At 40.0% G+C, this 20,774-nt stretch overlaps 1 long non-coding RNA gene across 2 annotated transcripts; it reads left to right on the top strand.

Moving 5' to 3' along the window:
- The first annotated feature begins 519 nt into the window (after positions 1-519).
- LOC137854220 (uncharacterized) lies at positions 520-20,658 on the top strand. 2 transcript variants are annotated; one of them, XR_011095024.1, is made up of 7 exons: positions 520-589; positions 703-849; positions 6,165-6,478; positions 6,999-7,066; positions 7,510-7,600; positions 8,670-8,849; positions 17,465-20,658. It is a non-coding gene; the product is annotated as an uncharacterized lncRNA (long non-coding RNA). The 2 variants fall into 2 exon arrangements; XR_011095023.1 differs by having other exon boundaries at positions 6,165-6,533.
- Positions 20,659-20,774: the final 116 nt, after the last annotated feature.

Below are 20,774 nucleotides of genomic sequence, written 5' to 3'. Positions count from 1 at the left end.
TGTATCTCAAGGTCTGTCAGCCAGTCTTTATCTGCTTGGAAGACCTTGGGCTGAGTAGCAGAGGGGGCCACATGACCATTTCTCAGGGAGATAAATTGGCTGTCTAGATGACAATGCTTTTGGTGGCTTAAAGACAAAAGAAGCTTGCATCAGAAAATATTTATGTACTGGCAATTTGAAAAAAAAATCAGGTACCATTATAACTGAATTACCTGACTCTATCTTCACAGGAAACTCAGCTATTGCAAACCTCCATTTATAGCAAAGCAAATTAAAGTCACTAATTGTTTCATATGTGCAATGTGGGAATTGCAGTTCCATTTATAATGAAATTTTGATTACACTATAATTGTTCTGGCAGAAAAATGTCTCCATTTTCAGAGGCTTCTGCTGCTTTTTCAGACTGTGTCCATGTCTGCAGTAGTTTTTCTTTTTACATTCCTTGACTAACATTGTGCAATCAAATTTCTTTAGGCCTTCCCAGAATTGTGATTCATATTGTCTGATTCTCAAAATCCAGACAAATCCAACAGAAACACTCTCCTTTAGGTGGAAGAGCAAACAGAAATGAAGCATTATGGAGAGCCTGGTAAGTCCTGACTGTTCTGTGCAGAGTCCCAGGGGAAATATCAGCTCATGCTTTTTACTTTGTGCTGCAGACCTCTGCATTTGATGTGTCCTCAAATACTTTTGCTTTTACAGAAAGCCACTGTTCCCTTGCAGAAGGTGCTTCTGCTGCTTCCTTCTAGAGCTTGTCTAGTAATTGCCTACAAAGTGTGAACATGTCTGCACTGAACACCTGGAATGGAAAGACATCATTGGAAAGACCTTTATTAACTGGTTCCTAAGGTAATTAAATGCATAAATCATGTTCCTCGTGACTTTCTCCCTCCTGTAATGTATTTTGCTTCACACTCATCCATGAAGATCAACTGACAATGTGGTTATCGATGTAACTTTGCATGTTACAGTTGTTGAGATTTCTCCTGTCTGTTTTCATGGGTGAGACAGTGATTTAGAATTCTGAACCCTTTGTAGCTGGAATCTCATTTTCTTGTATTTCTATGTCCAGTATCTACACATCTGAGAGTTTTATAGAACCATATATCATAGCAATAGCTGGAAGTTTACCAGCTGTGCTTCCTTTTCTAACTTTCTCAGTGTCCCCTCCTGTTACAAAGGAATCCTTTAGTTATCAGGTGGTGCAAGAGGGGAGCAGCTCTACACCCCTAGTTCCATAGAAACCCCAAGGTAGCTGCACATAGCATGGTGAAAGAAGTAACACCTGCAATTAACGTCAACAGATTCGGGCATGAAGGTACTGACAACACTGTGTAATTGTGGCCCAAATCTGGGAAACTTGCTGCTGAGACTGAAGGTGTTGCTTCCATGTCATTGATACCAGGATTGAACTGTGAGGTGAATATTCACATCACTGAAGTGAGAAACATTTAATTTCCTCAAGATCAACCCTCTGTAGTCTGAAAGTGTGAGGAAAATGTGTCAGGCCACTTTTTGTGCGTACTTTTGTGAAATGAAACAGATTTCCAATATATGAGATAATTAACACCCCCAAACAAAGCTGTTTTTCCAGATGACTTCAGCCTTTCCATATTAACCACTCCACAACACGACTTGCATTTTTCTGAGAAACAGTTGTAGGCAGTGGTAGTAATACTCTTTAGCATCTAGCTAGCATTACTAATGAATTTTTATGTGACACACATTTGCATATAAAAACTACTGCATTGACGTGAAAATATGGAACCATTTTAACCTGGATAATTTAGAAGCTTTTCTTCTGCTTACATTCCATAAACATTAATGGCTAGGTAGCCTGTGGAAGATATGTTTCACTGCTCATGTTACGAGTCTCCCATGTGACACAGGCATTCACTTCTGTATATTTGAGCACAGTACTGAAAAAGATGTGTCACTATTTTAGATCTCAGTGTTGTCAGCTGGAGAAACCAGTAGTTCTAAAAGTCTGTTTATTCCTATATAAGATATGCCATCTTCTGAAAATCTCAATGCTGGGAATCTGGTGCAACCAACAATCTGTCTTTGAACTTCTTTCTTATGTTTTGCATTTTTTTACTTTTACTGTGCAGGTTTTTCAGGAACCTTATATTTTTCCTCCATGCAATTCCAAAAATTATGTATTCATAAAATCTGAATTCATAGTAGAAACATCTGCATGAATGTCTCAGTATTTCATACAGTTTGAGGTAGTCTAAAAAAACTCCTTTGATCAGTTATAACAAATGTCTTGGTTCAGATAATGTCAAAAATACCCATTAACAATTAACATTAGTGCTGAGGCACATCCCATAATTGATTATGTCAAATTGTATTCTTGATCAAAAATACAGAGATGTCTGAAGATACTGGAAAAAAATATGATTAACAAAATTATTGTAACCTATCATAAACCAAATTAACATGGAAAATTATTCAGATAATTCTTTAGGAATCTAAAGAGAATTCTTATTATGTTAGAATGTTATAAGCCAGACACTGCCATGAAAACCATTGAAAGAAAGAAAGGTAAAAGTAATTAAAGCATTTTCAGTAAAAGCACTTTTCATTACAGAATTCCATATGTCAGAACTGAAACTATTCACAGAAAAGAGTTGATTTTAGTAAGTCTTGGGATAAATTAATTCCAAATTGTCAAAATAACTCTTTCTGATTCTTTAAAGAAAAAGTTTTCTGTGACATAAAATTATTATTTTTTTTTTTTTTTCTTGAGCAATTTTTATTAATGCACCATGAAAAAGGTTTAAATAAATCATCAGGAAAAAAATATTTGGATTGCAGCAACCATTTTTTAATTATTATTGTGACATCACACAGAATTTCAATTTTTTCTCTTTGTCCTCATTCAGCTTTGAAATCTCAAAAATTCCTGCATATCAGAAAACTACTTTGCATTCAGCTCTTATACAAATGGCAGCATTTGAATATCTCAGCATACCGTACTGCTGGATTTAGTTAGGAGTCATAAGACAATGTCAGCATTGTGAAACATTTGCAAAATTGCAAATTGTTTATTTTGTGACATATTTTTCACCATGTCTTTTCAGACAGATATAAGTTTCTAATGTTTAATGTTTTGCACTCTTTTTTTTTTTTTTTTTTTTTTTTTTTTTTTTTTTCTTATTGACCTTATCACATTTTATAAATAGCTGTTGTATGATTTGGGGGCTTTCATTATCATCCAGTGACAGACAGCTGACCCATCAGTGTTCATTTCATGTGCAAATCCTCTCATTTTCTGTTATATATTTCCATTGTTGCTTTCATGATTTTTTTTTTAATGCAGTTCTTTTGATGATAAATAAATTAATTCAAAACCACAAATAATTGACTGAGTTCCCTACATAGAAATGCTTAATACATTACTTTTTTGACCTGCATCCTCTCAAATGCCAAGAGGAATGTTAAAATTCATACTGTATTTAGGAGGGCAGCAAATCTGGGCTTGGGCATGTTCAAACAGATTTTTTTTTAAATAATATCGATGGAGGTAGCTTCTCAACTACTCCCTGCTAAGTTGTACATCTTTAGTTAATACTATGTTGTCATCATGGCCAAAGAGAATGTTTTTTCCAGTAACAGCTCTGAAATCAGTGCAGGGACTACATGATAAAAGCAAATCCTTAACCTTTACCCTTTATCATCTTTATCATCAAACAAACCTAAGCGTCAAAGCACCTCTACCAAGACTTCTGAGTCAAAGGCAGCTATCTGCTGTATCAGCTTCAATTTCCCAGGGGATTAGGTGGCAGGTTTTTGTTGTGAGCATGATAACAGCCTGTTCCCAAAGTGACTAAGGCTTTTGGTAGATGAGGCAATACCTGCACTGTGTGTTGAGGCAAAACACAAGTACATTCACAGTTACAGGCCGGTAGATGCTGAGATGTAACAGCTTTGAGCTTGAGGTCCTGGCTTCTCAGGTTTTGGTTCATTCAAACTGCAGACAAAGCAATTACCCTGGATCCCATGCAGATGTATCCAATGTGACTGCAAGAAGGTGTTGTACCCTTTTCACCAGCAGCAGACAGAAAGGTCCTCCTTGTATGTTCAGGCACTGCAAGACCAGACACTAAATGCAAAAGGCTGGTGCCTCCAGACCAGTAGCACAGGGGAACTGTTGCCAGTTCTCCCATCAACAATGGAACTTTTCTCTCTTATTTTAGCTAGAGGAGGGCTTAGCCAGTTACTGCTCATGGGGCAGGCACCAAATCTGTGCAGACACCATGTCGTTTATGTCATTGTGTGGCAAGGGTCAGAGGAGATGGACATGCAGAGCCAGGAATCATTAGCATACTGATACATATCTGCCATTTATTAATTAAGTAAGACTCACATGCAAGCTTAGCAGGATGACTGAGACGACACAATACTGCACGAGAGTACTCTTAGGGCAGACTCTGACCCTCTCAGACATCTAACAAACAAAGGAACAAAGACTTCAAATCATCAGCTGTTCACTCTACCAAGAACAAAGAGTTGCCAGTGCTGCTTTGTCTCTCACTGAAAGAGCCTACCATTGCTTACAATTAACTGCATCGACCTAGCTCTTTGGCCAAGGTTTCAATTTTTTTTCATCCATAGTGGATTAAGCCTCAGACCTAATCAGAAAATGGTCAAATCTGATTGAGTTTTCTGCAGGATGTGGGCAGACTTGAATTAGAGGTATGTAGCATTTAAGCTAGAATACTTATACTCACTAAATAACCTTTCAGATCTCCCCACAGGTCATTCCCGAGCAATAGAAATGCTATCTCTCTTCAGACAAATCATTGCCCAATCTGTCCTTAGAAGAACAACCATCTGGGATATTTTTTTGATGGACTGTAAAGGGTTTCAGGACTATCTTGAATACTCTGTGGATTCCAAACACACTGTATTCTTAACTGAATGTCTAAGAAATGGAACAGCCCCATCTAAAATGGCTGATGTTTTCAGTATACTGTTTCCTAGAAAGAGGCACCACAGAAGCTTCTTCAGTTTACAAGCATCCAGTTTGTTCCCAAAAAATGTTCTAATGTCTTCCACATCTCCACGATTGCTGGTTTTAATACTCCCTGTCCCACTAGGTAGGAATTCAGGAAAAGACAACAAAAATACATTGACACTTATCTTATTGGGATGAAACTGAGTGCAAGGTAAATATGCAGCTACACTGACATCTCCATGGCAGAGTTTTAAAAGGTAATAATTTAGCAGCCCAGTCAGCAGTAACACATTAATAACTGATTCCAAAGGTATGGTATCTTCACCTTTGTGGCCTTACAGTGAGCAGTAAGTACCAAGGTCCACCTCTAGGCAGCCAGCTTGCTGTAGTGGGAGAAGAGATTTTGTACCCGTACACTTAGGCTGTCTCAGATGTCTCTTTCAGATGTCTCAGGACAGATGTCTCTTTCACACAACCTTTTGTCATGGCCTTGATGTTACGTTAGACATAAGAAAATGATTTCATACTTGTAGATGCATGGGAGCTGTTAGAAGCTTAGCATACACATCTGTACATCAGTATGCAAGGCTGTCCATCCAACAGATGTGCAAACAAAGGGTTTTGACTGGAAGTTGCCATCTACCTTCTACCCCTGAATTTTGGAATTTGTATTTCTGGCCTTTGCTCAGTACTGTCTCCTCTGAGCCACAACATCAAGGGTTAAAAAGGTTTGGTATATCTCAGGTTAATGTTAAATTATTATCTAGAATACAAGGTGTCCTTAATTAAAGATTAAACCTAACTCACCAAACTTAGGAGCATGCATCCAAAACTGGAGTCAAAGAGGGTCAGGTCAGTCTCATAATCCAAAGGCACTTTGCCACCCAATATAGATCCAGACATAAGAGTGAGCAGGAGCCATATGGATCACAAAAACAATAGTAAAAAATATCATCAACTGCTCAGGCTTCATCCAGAACAGTTATTTTATGTTATGCTTCATGGAATCAAAATTCTATACGTGCTTGAAATATTCTAATGTTTGGCTACTTCCTGTCATTATGCATGAAATACCATTTTGTGATGATAAATATTGAGCCATAAAGCACTGCTGAAAAATTTCTTGTTCTCAGTCTGTTCTTCTGATGTTACAACAGGGTGACTTGGGACTTATTATGCACTGCTGTTTCTTTTAATCTAGTGCACTTAGCTTCAATGTCAATTTTACACACTCTCCCTGGAGCTACATGAAAAATGAAGTCTTGATCATTGCCCAGCTTTATGGAAATCCAATGTGAGCAACTATGAGCCAAACCCTGAGAAGGTCACGTTTATAAGTAAGAGCAAATAAGGGAGCTTGGTGTGAGTGACTACCCTGTGAGCAGCAAAGACAAAACAAGATGCAGACAGACTCCACTGCTTGCTGTCTCCACGTTGCTTGCTGAACAGATGCCAACTATCACCTGCGCTCCAGCACGGCCTCCCCATGCCATTGCCCAGCAAGCAATGCTCCAGGTGACAGCGGTTCTGTGACAGAAGGAGGAGTCAGGCGTGTCAAGGAGCAGGGACAGTGAGTACCCTGTAACCTGGGTGCCATTCCAGCTGGAAAAAGATTCTCACCCTCTCCCACGGGTCTCTCTGTCTTTGGTCTGCTTGGGCTTTTGACAGCTGTGGGATATGGTTACCTTTTCTGAGGGGTTTTTGGTTTTTGGTTGCAAGCAAAAAAATCCACATCATTTCAGTGCTTGTGTCGTATTGAATTATTCGGGCAGGAAAGGACTTAACAGCTCTCCTTTCCTTATTTTATCTTATATCACCTGTATCACATTTCTGCTCTGTTATTGCATTTTCTTTTTTGGCTCTCTGCATCATACCTTTAAAATTCTCCCATTTTTGGAAAAGTTGCCAAAAGGTAAAAAGTGAAGTAAGGCATAGCAATTCTGCAGAAATTGATTCATTCCAAATGAAAATGCCTTTGATGTGGTATGATTTTAAAAATATATATATTTTTTAGCTATTATTATTATTCTTCCAGATCCACTATTCAGTTTCACGGGCCTGAAATACACTGATTCTTCTGTGTCCTGATTAACTTCAGAAAAGGTTTGATTTACATTTATATTTTGTTAATTTAATTTAATTTAATTTATTAGTCTTTCAGGAATATTTTGGTAACTGTCAAGTGTCCATAATTTACCACAATAAAGGACTGGTGAATGGAGAGAGGTAACATTTCCCTCTTTTAGACTAAATAACAATTGCTCATTAATATACACAATTGTGCTGAGGCAACTACTTCTGAGCCCTAGATTTAAGTGGTAGAGACCTCAGCAGTTCTCCTGTGGACAAGCTGACTTCTAGCATGACTCATATTGAGGCATTCTTATGTACCACACTGAACTGGAAGAAAATGTTTTTTGCTAATGGATTTAAAACATAAAGCTTGTTTGCTTATATTCATAGAAACCAAAAAAGCATATTCAGTAAAAGCCTTCTTAAATAACATTTAATGTGTCCATTTCACATTGTTTTTGTGCCTTTTCTAGCCTTCTAGCCTTGCATTTGGACTAAAACAGATGTTTCTTCTGTTCTCATCTGGTAGCTTTTCTGATACTAACCGGGAAAGTGATAAAAATTGTAAGTATATAGTTTATATTTGTGAGGTGACTGACAAAAATGCTGTAAAAGGTGGGGTAGTATAGGTTAGGGTTGACAGCATGTTTATAAGACGTGGCATTGTAAAAATTCTGTCATATATATATAGTTCTTTTTTCATAAATGTTCATTCCATACATCTGCTATGTTACTACAGGCAGTAAATCTGTTTCTCCTTCCTCATTCTTTTCTTCTGCTGCGTAAAATTTCTACAGTTCATATATAGTTTGGCAACCACAAGGATGATATTGAAAAACAGGGAGAAGTATCTGTCCATATTCAGGTATTTCTGTATGCCAGGAGACTTGGCATTTAACAGTAGACAGCTGATTTCATATTTGATGCAGATTAGTAGTGCTTCAGACCTAGCATCTCTTAACCCGTATTTGTCCATTAAGTAACACTGACTCTTTTGTAATGCAAACTAGCCGAATGATAGTTTCCCAGGCTTACAGAATTGCTCATTATGTCACCGTCATTGTCCTATTTGTGCTCTTGGCTCTGGAAGTAAAAGGACCTGCAATTCCCCTTTGTGCTAGCTGAGTCTTCTTTTAAGGGAGAGAAAAAAATAGAGGACTTTTTTTTTTTTTTTGGCTTCCTTTAGTCTTTATTTTTGTTGTTGTCATTAAATAGTAGCTTCTACTTTGATGTAATAACATGGAAATGCAGCTAATTAAATCCAAAGATTGTAAAATATTCAGTACTGAAAAGGAAGCTGCCACAAAATCCATTTGCAGAGCATATCAAAAGGAAAAGAGCAAGTGTAACTTGGAGAAATTAATAAAAATTGACCAGTGGCATCTCTGAGATAAGATTTGAAAGGCTGTGGACATTCTCCAGGCCCTGATGTATTAAACAAAGTGAACCTTTTAGGTTATGACTTGGCCCTAAATGAATGGGATAATTAAAACCATACTAATATTTATTCAACATGGATTCATTTAATTTGGAATAGGACTCATTCATTCATAAGCATGCAGAAGTGAGATCTGCTGGACATGACTGTATAAACTGGGTTGGGGAGCTAAGCATTTTTGTCATTTCTTTTCAGCCACTCATATGTGCATCTTACAAACTCAGGGTGCAGGATGGATTCAGCCCAGACTCTATGGAGAAGCACTGGCAAATGTGAGATTTGCCTAGGCGCACACCTGCAGTTGTAGGTGGTGTGTCAAAGTGCAGGTGTCTGGAAGCACCTGGGGCATGAACCATCATCAACATCTAGATGCAGGCAGGTAGCAGTTATTTTCCCTCTCATACACAGAGTGTATCTGGGGAATTAAAATGTAGATTTAAAGAAAAAAAAAAGGTGGAGAAAACAGAGACACTGATGCCAGAAATGAAACTGCCACAGGAGTCTTATAATAGAGGTATAAGACTAAGCAGCCAGAAGTACCTGAGTTGCATTGGTATTTGTAGGTCTATGTTTACAGTCCTCTAAAGTGTTGCTGCTTCTTTTTCTTCTTTCACTTCAGTCACATGCCTTTAAAATGTTTTGCCTGACTTGGTAGAGAAATACACTCCTCTTCTTTTCTATGCTAGATTATCAATTATGTTAAAGGCTTCTCTGCCTACTAATGAGAGAAGGAGAGGATAAGCCTTCACTGAGAACTTTTCTTTGAAGTGAAAATCTTTAGGAGAGCACTCTCTTTTCTAAGGACACTATAATCATCTTGATGGGAGGAAAAAAAAAAAAAGGGGGGGGATTCTGTCTCTCTACCTATCTTCCTCCCACTCTCTCCCTCATTTTCCCTCTCCCTCTCCTTTATGCATGTGCACACACACACATACACACACATACACAATGAGCTTTGGAAATAGCAGCCTACATTCCATGTATTTTCTGAACTGCATGCTTACATTCACCCAGGTATAGCTATTTCTTCCAAATGGCCCATACCTGTAATACATGCACAACAATCACATACCGTACTTCAAGGACTTTAGTTTTATTCTTTTTAGTTCACTTTTATGGTTTTGACCTTTATTTTCTGCACACATCCTGTCCCATCTTTTGTAAATTAATTTTATAGACACAAATATTTGCTCTAAAGGAATTTGGAATTATAAACACTTACACTCAAGGAGACTTTCTTTTAAACATGAATGCTTTGCTACGGAAATACTTGTATTCTCCTACACTTAGGGAATAAAATCTGCATCTTGTCTGACCGCATCCAGTGAGGCAGCACAGCTTGAGTTATAATTATGCGCCATAATTCCCTGTGATAGAAGTATACTGACAATAATCAATTCAAATGCATTCAGAAAAATACATTTAAAGTAAATGCATATTGCTGGAGGATGCTCAGCAAGAAGGAGAAAAGACAAACAAACAAACAACAACAACAAAAAAAAAACACCAAACCCCAGTAGCCTAGTTACTTTTTGGGAATAGCTCTCTCTGCCCTTATGCTGATATATTCTTTGGGAACAATTTAACACAGTTCCTAGAATTAGCAAACATTTCATAATCACCTTCTTGGGAAAGAAATCTCTCCGTAACACTCAGGTTGATTTTGCAGGCATCAGAGTGTAAACAGCTCATGTTCAGCACAAGGCAGGTTGTTGGGGGGGGGGGGGGGGGGGGGGGGCTCTAAAGCATAACCTGGAGACGTCAGCCTCAATTCCTTGCAGTGGACTACGTTATTCTTCTTCCAGAAGGACAAATGAAATCCTGATCTCACTGAAGCCTGGGGGTGTTTTGACAGTGCCTTGCCCAGCATTCAGTTAGGGGGGATGGGGCTTCATTTCCATTGCAGGGGGGAGTGGTGAGGTGTGTGGGGACAATCAGGTGCTTCAGCCCTTCCCTGGGCCACCCGTCTTGTGCCTGCTGTAGCAAAGCCCCTCTGGCCACTCTTGTTCTGCTCAGTCACACCCCCAGGCAGTGATGTCTACAGGCGAAATGTGTTCTTTTAAAGTAAGATTAACTGCCTGTGATAGTCAGGAGAGATTTCAGTATGGTTTTTAACCCTTTCAGTGTCCAAACTGAAACAAACTCCATGGAAGCCTGTCCTGCATGCAGGGTGCTGCCACTGCTGCTTGCCAGCACCTTTGCTATTGAGCTGGCTTGCAGAGAGGTGTGCACAGTGATGACTGAGTGTCCAGCTGATCTATTGTAATAGTTGATCATTATTCTGTCAAGTGTCTTGTGAGAGGAGAGAGCAGCAGAAAGAGCCCTGGAAAACTTGTTCTTGTAAAAATATCTTTGAGCTCAATGTTCAGTAATCCCATAGCTGCAAGAAGGACCAAAGTTTATAAGTTTTATTTTATTTGATTATAGAATGGTCTGAGTGAAAGAAATACCTAGAAAATAAATTGAGTGAAAACTTTACTTCTGATACTATTTGCCCAGTGTCTGAGACCTTAAAAAGAAGTGGTGACTAAAAAACCCACCACTTTTAATTTAAAGGTAATTGATTCCATTTCTTTTCCTTCTGTGCAAACCTGAATTTGATGAGAAAGGGTTTGCACAGTTACAAAACAAAACAAACAAACAAAAAAGCTGATTATAGTTCATTTCCTGGACCCCATGGATCCCTGCACCTCATCCTGTTAGTAAGCACCCCCAATAAATTCATTAGTTTTCAACTTGAACCAAAGAAGGCTTTTATGATATTTTATGCTAAAACATGTTTACCTGAAATAATTGCTCAGAAGGGATCTATGGGATTTAGACCATGATATCTGAAGGATTTAGACTATGATAGTGCTCCATGTCTCTAAAAACAGAACAAGGAACTTATGACCAAATGGCACTGTGGTAATCTGATTGGACCAAGCTCTCATGTCATGTATAATGTCATGCATAATCATATAGCTTATTGACTTCCTGTAGAATTTCTTGTACACTTGTTATGGTACTGTTCCACAATCACTGAAATTCTTGGAATGAAAACATGAAGAGAATTATACAAAATTAAGTAATGCTTTTGAGCCTATGTCTTTCATACACCTAAAGCTAGCTAGTTAATAGGGTGATTTGTTTGTTGCTGGAAAGGTGAGGGGAAAAGCATTTGTAAGACTAACTGCTCATGCAAGGATAAACTAGATTAATGGTTTACAAAATGTTCTGAGGAAAGTAACTCTTTTACTTGCAGGGTTTTATGTAGGCATGTGAGAGGTCTGTTTGCAGTACTGCAGGGTTGGCATTCAGTGCTTATGTAGATTTATACCTGCAAACCAACCCAGTAGTGATTTGGTGTCATCAGATTAAATTTGGAACAGGTTTCTTTGCTCTTTCCAAGAGAGATAATTTTTGAGAAGCCCTCCCGGGAAAGGCTAGACTTGTTCCTTCTTTAACCTCCACACCTTTTAAATCATACGCTTTCTATAAAGATATTTAAAGGGTATTGGTCAAAGTATGAGATTCTTAAATTCTAGGTTATTTGTCTCTATCTAGTACAGAGATCTTGTGTGGCCTAGAGCTCATTATCTAACTTGTTATGTTCCTCAGATTCATTTACTCTGAAATTCTAAATTTGTCTGTCTCCCAAGTGGGTAGCTAAGTATTAAAACTTTTCACTCTATGACAGGATATGTTGTATGGACAAGAGTGGGCTGAGAGCTTCAGTTCATCAGTCCTCAGAGATGCCAAGCAGCCACATCTTCCACTGACTGAGGAGGTATTGGAGAGAACTGAACATCTCCTGGGAGAGCCCGGAGAATCAAATCAAAGCAAAAATACAGCAGAGTCAGCATAGATACACATCCATACCTACATATATATGTACGTCTACACACCCATATCAGCCAAGTAGTCTGATAAACTAGCTAACATTCTGTAAGAATTGTTTTTGTTATGAGTATAAAATAGCTTCATAAATCAGACATTTCCCTTCATTGCAATCCCAGTCATTGCCAGCAAACATATTCCCTTAAGCGCAGTAGAAGCTAAGAGCAGCCGGCACTTTCCCTGACCCCTGTTTCCAGGATTGCTTTCCTGTGAGTTCTTGCTATAAGAAGCTCTGTTCTTCCATCCCAGATGAAGGTGACTGGGCTTATCTTACCATCTGTTTTCTTCTAGTCTCTGGTGCAACAGCTTTCAATAGGTACAAGGAAGCCTCTGAGACCATGTTCCTTGGCTTTGGCCATGGTTTGCCATGTGGCCAATTGCCTGGGGCAACAGCTTCTAGAAATTCCCATTCTCTCTTGCTACAAAGGGTTTTAATTGTCTCCTGCTCAGTCATAAGTGTGTCTTGCACATGTGGCAGTTTGACTATAGTCTCCAGTTGTATGCCAATTAAATTCTCTTTAGATGGGAACAGCCTGTGCACAAGCCATAGACATATTCAAGCTGGTTTGATAAAGATATTTAGACCCTATACAGAGAATTTTATGTAATTATCATATAAAGAGATATTAGAAATGTTTCTGTTCAGTTACATTTAAATATACCATGATGGGATGCCTTCTAAAGTAATTGTTTCCTGCATGCTGTTTGCAAGCTAAGCATCAAGGGATAAGTTATAAGTAGCAATAAATAAATAAATAAACAAAGAAAGAAAGAAAAGTTTGGGATAGGAAGCCCAGCAGTCCCTCAGACCGTACTACCTGTGCAGAAAGACAGTGGCCACAGCTTAATTGTTGCTCAAGCACCCAATGAACATGAGCACCAAAAAGATATTCACAGCTTTTTCTCAGTAATCCTTTTGAAAAGAGGAATAAAAGAGGAGCAATGATTGTTAAAGGGAAACCAGACAACACTGTAGGATCAGCCCTTGAATAAATATGGTCTGGAGTTCATTAAACTCCACACACCTCTGCAAAGGCTTCCCCTAGTAACTAAAGGAAGAACATGTTCCCCATTACTTTTCCTACTAGAATAATTACAGTATGTTAAGGCACAGCAAGGCAGGTCACAGCAAAGCCCGTTTGGAGTTTGCATTTCAACTGCATATTATGCACTTGCATTGTAATATATTCATACTGACAGCATCATTAGGGTGAATTAATCTAAATTATGTCTAGACTCATATTTACAACAACAAGCCTGGTGGCTGACTGCTCAGAGGAATTAACCATGAAAATCCCAGACATAAACCTTACAAATAAATGACTAAACCGGTAAACAGAAGAATAAATGAGTTTAGGCCATGATTCAGGAACAATACCAAAACCTTCTCCACAGAATTTTATTAGTTTATGTGTTCTTTTACCAGTTTACCGACTTTAATTGCCATCACCTCTGCTAGAGAGACATAACCCTTCTGTAATGTTGTCACAGGCTCAGTAGCCAGCATGAGAGTGCAGGGAAGTCACAGCAAGTTATAGGAAACATTGCATGATTTCTACTTATGTGCAGTTAAAGTGCCCAGATATACCCACACTTTGAAAGATTTTCATGAATCTCCTATGGCTATTTTAAGTCAGGTGTGTCAGGAAACTCAGTTATCATTTCAATATTAGTAAAGGTAAAGTCATATATTAACATTGTTCCACCACTATTGGTAATGTGGGGAGAAGGAAGCTTGCAGTTCCTGCTGTTATTATTTATTGTTTGTAAGAGCAAAGGTTTTAGGAGCAACACTGATTACTTTTAGCAATCCCCACCAAAGATAATCATTTTATTACCCAGATGCAATGAATCCACAACACTGCCAGTGCAGCATGTAATTTATTGTAATTTTATAGACTGAGTATACACACTACTTCACCCTAAACTCACTGCGGGGTAGAAGCTTGCATAGACAACATATGAGAGATTTGCTATTTTGCCATTACTGGAGCTGTGGCTCTCAGGAGAGCCCTTGGGGCAGCCAGGCATGCAGGGGACACCCAATCCAAAGATGTGTGGCCGAGGAATCCCCGTGTCACCAGAAAGGATCATGATGCTGTGTCACAATGGCATTCCTGAGCAGCGGCATGAGGACATCATGTTCCCAGCTCCTGGGAAAATGAAACGCTTACTTCCCTAGCATGGGGTTCGTTACAGCCTGTTTGGTTTTAAGATCTTGATCTGTCTGCAGTAATGCAACCCTCGTGCGTGCTGTTCAGGAGGATGGGGGAGGGAGAGAGGAAAGTAGGCTGAGTGCATGCAGGGCACGCTTAGATGCTGGACAAGAGAAATGTGAGACCTGAGACTGCTTTGGCACCGGAGCTCTCCATGCTGGAGAGCGCTGGTGATTTTTATGCTTGACGAGACCCACAACAGTAAATTCAATAACTCAACATGCCTAATTTCTCTGTGGGGAAGCAGGAAGCATTAGCATGGGCACAGCCTTCAGTAACACGTCCAAACAGCTTCTAGCCTGGAGAAGGCTTTCACTCGTCTGAGTCAGAGTGCAGGCAGAGCTACCATCTGTGCAGATGTGCCTGTAGATAAAGCAGGTGGGACCAGTGCAGCACAAGTATTGTACATGTCTTACAGAAACAGGGCTGAGGTAAGAATGATGGCAGCACAGAAAGGTCAAATTCGCTTCTTAAGGTTGCTCAAGAGGCCTGAGCCAAACCTTCCTGAATCCTGGGTGAGTAAATACAAGTGCCTTCCTGAGGAATGGCCTGGACTTGCTCCCTGAAGGCAGAGGTTTACCTGCAGGAGCACTATTGCTTTTACCTTTAATAAATGCTTAGTGAAATGCTCTGTCAAAAGTTGTTTAGAAAGCAGAAATGGAGATGTGAGCTTACCTCTGTGTATGGCATTAGTTAACCACTGCCAGAAGCTGGCATGCGTTTCTGGTCCTCACTCCTAAAAAGAGGCTGAGGAAATACTACAGACATTTCAAAGGGGAGCCAGAAAGCTCTCCTGTGGGCTGCCAAGGAAAGCATAGTGGTGGAAGCAAAAGGACCGTAATTTATTCACTTTAAAAAAAAAAAAAAAAAAGCCCAAGGTGATTCACATGTTTTGTACAAGTGATAGCATACAGGATGGATATCTGGGAGTAGAGAGCTTTTAAACTTCTACTGATAAAGGCATGACAAGATCCAATTGCTGATAAATGTCCATCAGTGGGAGACTCCAAATCACAGGCTGAAATCAGTCCTGAGGAGCTCACATGTTCGCCTTTGGGCTATGAAAGAATTCCTTCTTTCTCCCTTCTAGATATATTTTGGTTACTTCCCCTACTCACCTAGTACTTTCTGAAGTATCAGATATTGGCAACCACCTGGAAACAAGACAGTGGTGTCATCAGACCGCTGATGGAAGGCAGTACATAGTACTGGTGTTCTGCTTTGTATATCTTCCCCTCAAGATCAGGGTCATGCTAACAGACAGATTTGAGGTTGGAAAAGCATTTTATTCTATGATAGATTGCTAAGAAACTTGAGGGGTATTGCCTTTAGCTTCAGCAAAAGGTGAAGGTTGCAGGCTCAAATTCCTTTGTCCCAGGGCCTTCAGGGTGCAAATACTTCTCTTTACACCCAGTGCATGGCTTTTTCTCCCAAGAACAGAGACATTTAGTATAACTGTAGTCTTTGGGACATGCAGGAATTCAAACAATTCTCTTGGGCCAATAAAAGGACATCACTACCTGAGTTAAACATTTTTAAAAAAGCCCCAGAAAGTTCATCCCAGCCACTGCTCTGTCCTAGTAGTGCCTGAACTCCTCATGGAAGTCCCCCAGACTGGCAGCGACAAGTAGCTTGAGGCTTGCCTCATTTCTCTTCCCCATCAGGATCAGTAAAATGTATTTTTTTCTGTTTGTCTCCCCTTAACAACCTAATGTAGCAGGTTTTCTTGGAAGCTCCAAACTGAGCATACTAGATTCAAAATGCAATGGCAGCTTTCAAAACATAGCTGGTGAAAAAAAAGGCCTTTTTGCCTGTATCTGGCAAAGGGAGAAAATGCCTAACTGAGTTATGGTCTGTTTACACAGGTATATTCACCTTTTTTTTTTTTTTTTTTTCCTTCACGGAATTTAAACCCCACATTTCCAGGGAAAAATCCTTGCTTTTGACATTCCCTTGAGCACTCTAGATACCAACACTTTTTACAAGCATGTAAACACAAACAGCAGTCATGGTTTTGAAGAAAACTGTAATGCCCACTCAATGTATTGGAAGGAAGGGTATACAGATATGTTCTTTCTCATGTAAATTAAGGCCTGGGAATACTGAGTGAAAGTACTGAGATACCTGCCTTCAAGGAGAAGTAAAATAATGGAGTTTTAACCCCATTCTTAGCAGTGTCCCAACAGCTTGTCTACCCTCCTCTTTTATCCCCTGTGGCATACAATGCTCCTCTGCACTGTATGAGGAGTCCACCCAGGACCAACAATTCTGCATCAGGAGACTTGAAACAAACAAACAAACAAACAACAAAAAAAAAACAAACACAAACAAACAAACAAAAAAACTAGCTTCTGCATGTTAGTCCTTTGGTGAACCTGAAATTTCTAGCCAGATAAAAGAGAAACAACAAGCCAAAGAAGAAAATTACAACTATTTTCAGTATATAGTTACTTTTGTAAACTGCCCATGAGAAACACACGGGCTTTTATAAAACTTTTTGTCATAAATTAAGTTATTCTATGAGCAGCAGCAAAAAATAAAAAATAATAATAAAAAAATATTTGCTGTGAAACAAGATTTATTGCCATAGTTCTTTCATCTACTTTTTAAGCATTCTATTTACACACCTTGGTGAGGAGTCTGTATATATAGCTCTTTTTCCTCTTAGCTTTTCGAACTACTTGTTGATTTGAATCAAATTCGATATAAGAATAAAACACTGCTGGAACATTATTCTGAAGGGGAGTTGTAAGGGGAAAAAGTGTAGGGGAATCGTCAGAGGGAGCAAAACATCCTAATACTGGTCTGTTAAATCAACCAATAGACAGAACCCTGTAAGAAACCTGATTTCATGCTTTGTACTCATTGCTTGTATCTGTCTCTTTCTTTCTGCAGATTATATCCACAGATTCTCAAGGTCTAAGCTTCACTTATAAATCCATCCAATAGCTGTCTGTTCTTGTGACCCTTGCAGGAACTTTGAAGGAACAATATATTTGAGAGTTGTCAAAGTTGTTTCAAATCAGTCAGCAAGTTCTGTGCCTGCTGAAGAGGAAAATATATGCAGGGTGCAGTCCCAACAGAAATGGGAAAGCTTGTCAGCCCTGTAGCTGCAAATACACACCAGCCGATACCAGCCAGAGCTAAGGAAATGAGAAGGGCTCAAGCTACTTTACCCACTACAACATATCCCCCTTAAAACAGCAGGTTGAATCGCAGGCTAGTAGAAACTAGTTTATTGCTTTTAAATGCTTCAATTGCTGCTGTGATTCATCAATAGAAGAGCGGGCTACAGCATGCAGGGAGGTTTGTTTGGCCAGCTGTGAGCCTGAGCAAGTCCAGACTCATGTAACCAGTCATCACTTTCTCACTGTTAATATACCCATGCAGAGCTCTCTGTTGTTGTTCTTGGGAAGAGTGGATGAGGATGGAGAGAACATGTGGATGAAATATAGTTCCAGGACAGCAAGCGTCATTTGATCAGCATGCGAAGAGGCATGGGAGAGGAACATTTGCTATATGCTATCTTACACAGAGATCACTGTATCCTGATTGTTTGGATATTACAGACATATTTAAGAGGTTGCAAAGTGATAATTAACTTTCATGTCCAACACTCCAGGGCTAAAATCTTGTTTCTGAGCTTATTCATTAATGATGGTCAATAAGCAACCATTAAAAAGGCACATTTATTCTTTTTATCCAGTTTTTCTGTCTTTATGTATTTCAGAAACTTTTACAAATATAAATCACATTTTTGTAGGCAAAGTAATAAATCATATTAATTTTACTTTTACAAAATCATGTTTGTTATCTGTTTCTGTGGTGTAAATATAACCCGTCCTAGAATGTAGTAGAAATGCATTTTAAACAGTTACACAGCTGATGTAAGGGTCTCTGATTCTGTTTTCCATTATTGGAAAGCTGCTACTGTACCAGCTATCACTTCAGTGATAACCATTTGGTGGGTAATTGCACAACTTGTATTAGCTCAGTGCCACATGTCAGCTAAGGCATGAAGCATTTGCTCAGGAGTAGCTGTATGTCTGATTGCAATGTGCGATTAGACTTCTACTGAGGAAATTTCTGCAGGCTCTATTAGTATTTCCAAAGTCCTTTCTACACTACTAAGGCATGGAAAAAGAGCCTTTAACTGAGTATAATTTTCTCATATCCTCTCATCCAGGTCCCTTCACACTTTCTGAGCTATGTAATGATAATCTAGATATCTGAATGTTGGTCAGGAACATCTCTATGTTTTCATCATCTGGATTATATATCACTGCAAGTGCACACATGAAGCACAGATAATCTCTGCATGCACAGTAGTTGCATATATGCTGGCATGCTGGATTTACTGCTTAGGTCTGACTCATAGTAGAGCAAGTACACAGAGTAAGTGCGCAAACACAGCAGATGGATGTGACCCTGTGCAGATGCTCTGTGATGCTTGCATTTCTGTCTGGGAAATCCCTGACCTCAGTGCAGATCCTCAGTGCGCAGCAACAGATGAGGATTGGGACCAAGGACAAAGCCGGGTGAGTGCATGTGGCAGTTCTACAGTGATTAACTCAATGTAAATTAACTCAATTTAACATTTAAATCTCTTTTCACTGCTGGGGTATTACTTTTGGAACAATGCATCCACATTTTTGCAGCCACCCCACAGCTCCCCATGATGCTGAATTACCGGCATGTTTGACAGCCATGACACCTTCTCTGACATCTAAACAAATAGCCATTTTCTTCACTTCCTGACCAGCAGCTTGACAAGCAGTGTAGCCAGAAGATGAAAAAGCAGTGTTTTTTATGAGGAAAGGACAGACAACTATAATAAAACCTGCCCCTTTTTTCTGATCACGAGTCTCTCCGGTAGACTCAGCTAATATTGTTGCAACACTGAAAAGCTGGAGCTTGCTAAAAGTGAAGAACAGTGCTGGCTGTGGGCAATGTGGGAAGTTCTGGGGCTGGCAGGTGGGGTGCCCAAGCTGTTACACCTGGTGGTGAGGCACAGCTGTGGGATGGAGATGGAGAAGTGGCAGGGGGAAGCAAAGAGAGACACCTATGGAAATATCAGCCCGAAGCCATGACCCCGGGTCAGGGTCTGTTTTGGGAGAGTGTGGCATGTGGCATGGTAGGGCTAATGCCACTGCCACCAGCAGAAAACACTCTTTGTTGGGTCCTGATGGTTTATCCTAGGTGGCTGCAGCCCCACTTTAGTCTCCAGGATTTAATCACTTGATAGCTTGTTGTTTTATCCCTGTCTTTGGTCACGATTTTAGCTAGCATTCAACCATTTCAGCTATTGAAACCAAGCATTTGCATTGAAACCAAACATTTGTTTAGCAACAGCTAAAGGCCTGTCAGCATTCCTGCCTTGCTGCAGGGCTGTGGAGGGTCATCAGGCACTGCCGGTGGGCAGCATCATGCACCCAGGACACTGAAGTGAAACCCAGCATGTGTCTGGCTTTTTCAGGCCCCCTCCTGGAGGCTGGTCAGGGGACAGGGCAGTTGTGGGGACAGGAGGCACTATGGGGACAGGTGGTGTGCAGGGGCAGTGGTAAGGGAGAGCAGAGGTGTCTAGAGATGGCTCCTTGCAGTCATTTTGGGAACTGGGTGTCACCTCCACAGCCTGGCCAATCTCATCAGGTAAATTCACTACTGCTGGGATCTGGGGGAAGACAGCAGCAAGTGACAGTTGAGGGGCTGAGCTCCTGCACCCCAGCTGCTCTGTCTGGGCCATGGCAGACCTGGCCCTGGCTTCTCTGCTGGCACGTTGTGGACACAGCATGTCCAAAGGACTACCTTGTGTGCAGAGGCACGTGGTCCCATCTACAAAGATGGAGCCCAGCCCTAATCTTCTTTCTTATCAGGTCAGCTGAACCAGAACAGCAAAATTATTTATGGAACAGGCAGCTGTATCTTATGAATGTCTTTAAGCAGAGTTCCTTCTTCAACAAGGACATTTACATTCAAATTTGGTCTCCACAACAAAAGCGGACATATTTATATTAGTAATGAGCACTCCCAGATTCTGGTGAACTCATCAAAACTTGACCAAAGGCATCATTGCTGGGGAGAGGCAGCTAGTAAAAAAAAAAAGGCCTAGCATCAGCATCAGGCCGGTGTTCAGGCTGCCTGTGCAGGCATGGCTGCTGTGGGCAGGCACACTGGCCTGCAGCCCTCAGCAAGGCTTAACGCTGTG

Source organism: Anas acuta, chromosome 3 (genome assembly GCF_963932015.1).
Source record: "Anas acuta chromosome 3, bAnaAcu1.1, whole genome shotgun sequence".
In the NCBI taxonomy this organism is placed as follows: domain Eukaryota; kingdom Metazoa; phylum Chordata; class Aves; order Anseriformes; family Anatidae; genus Anas; species Anas acuta.
Note: the sequence above shows the minus strand (reverse complement) of the source record. Positions and strands in the feature narration are given on the sequence as shown.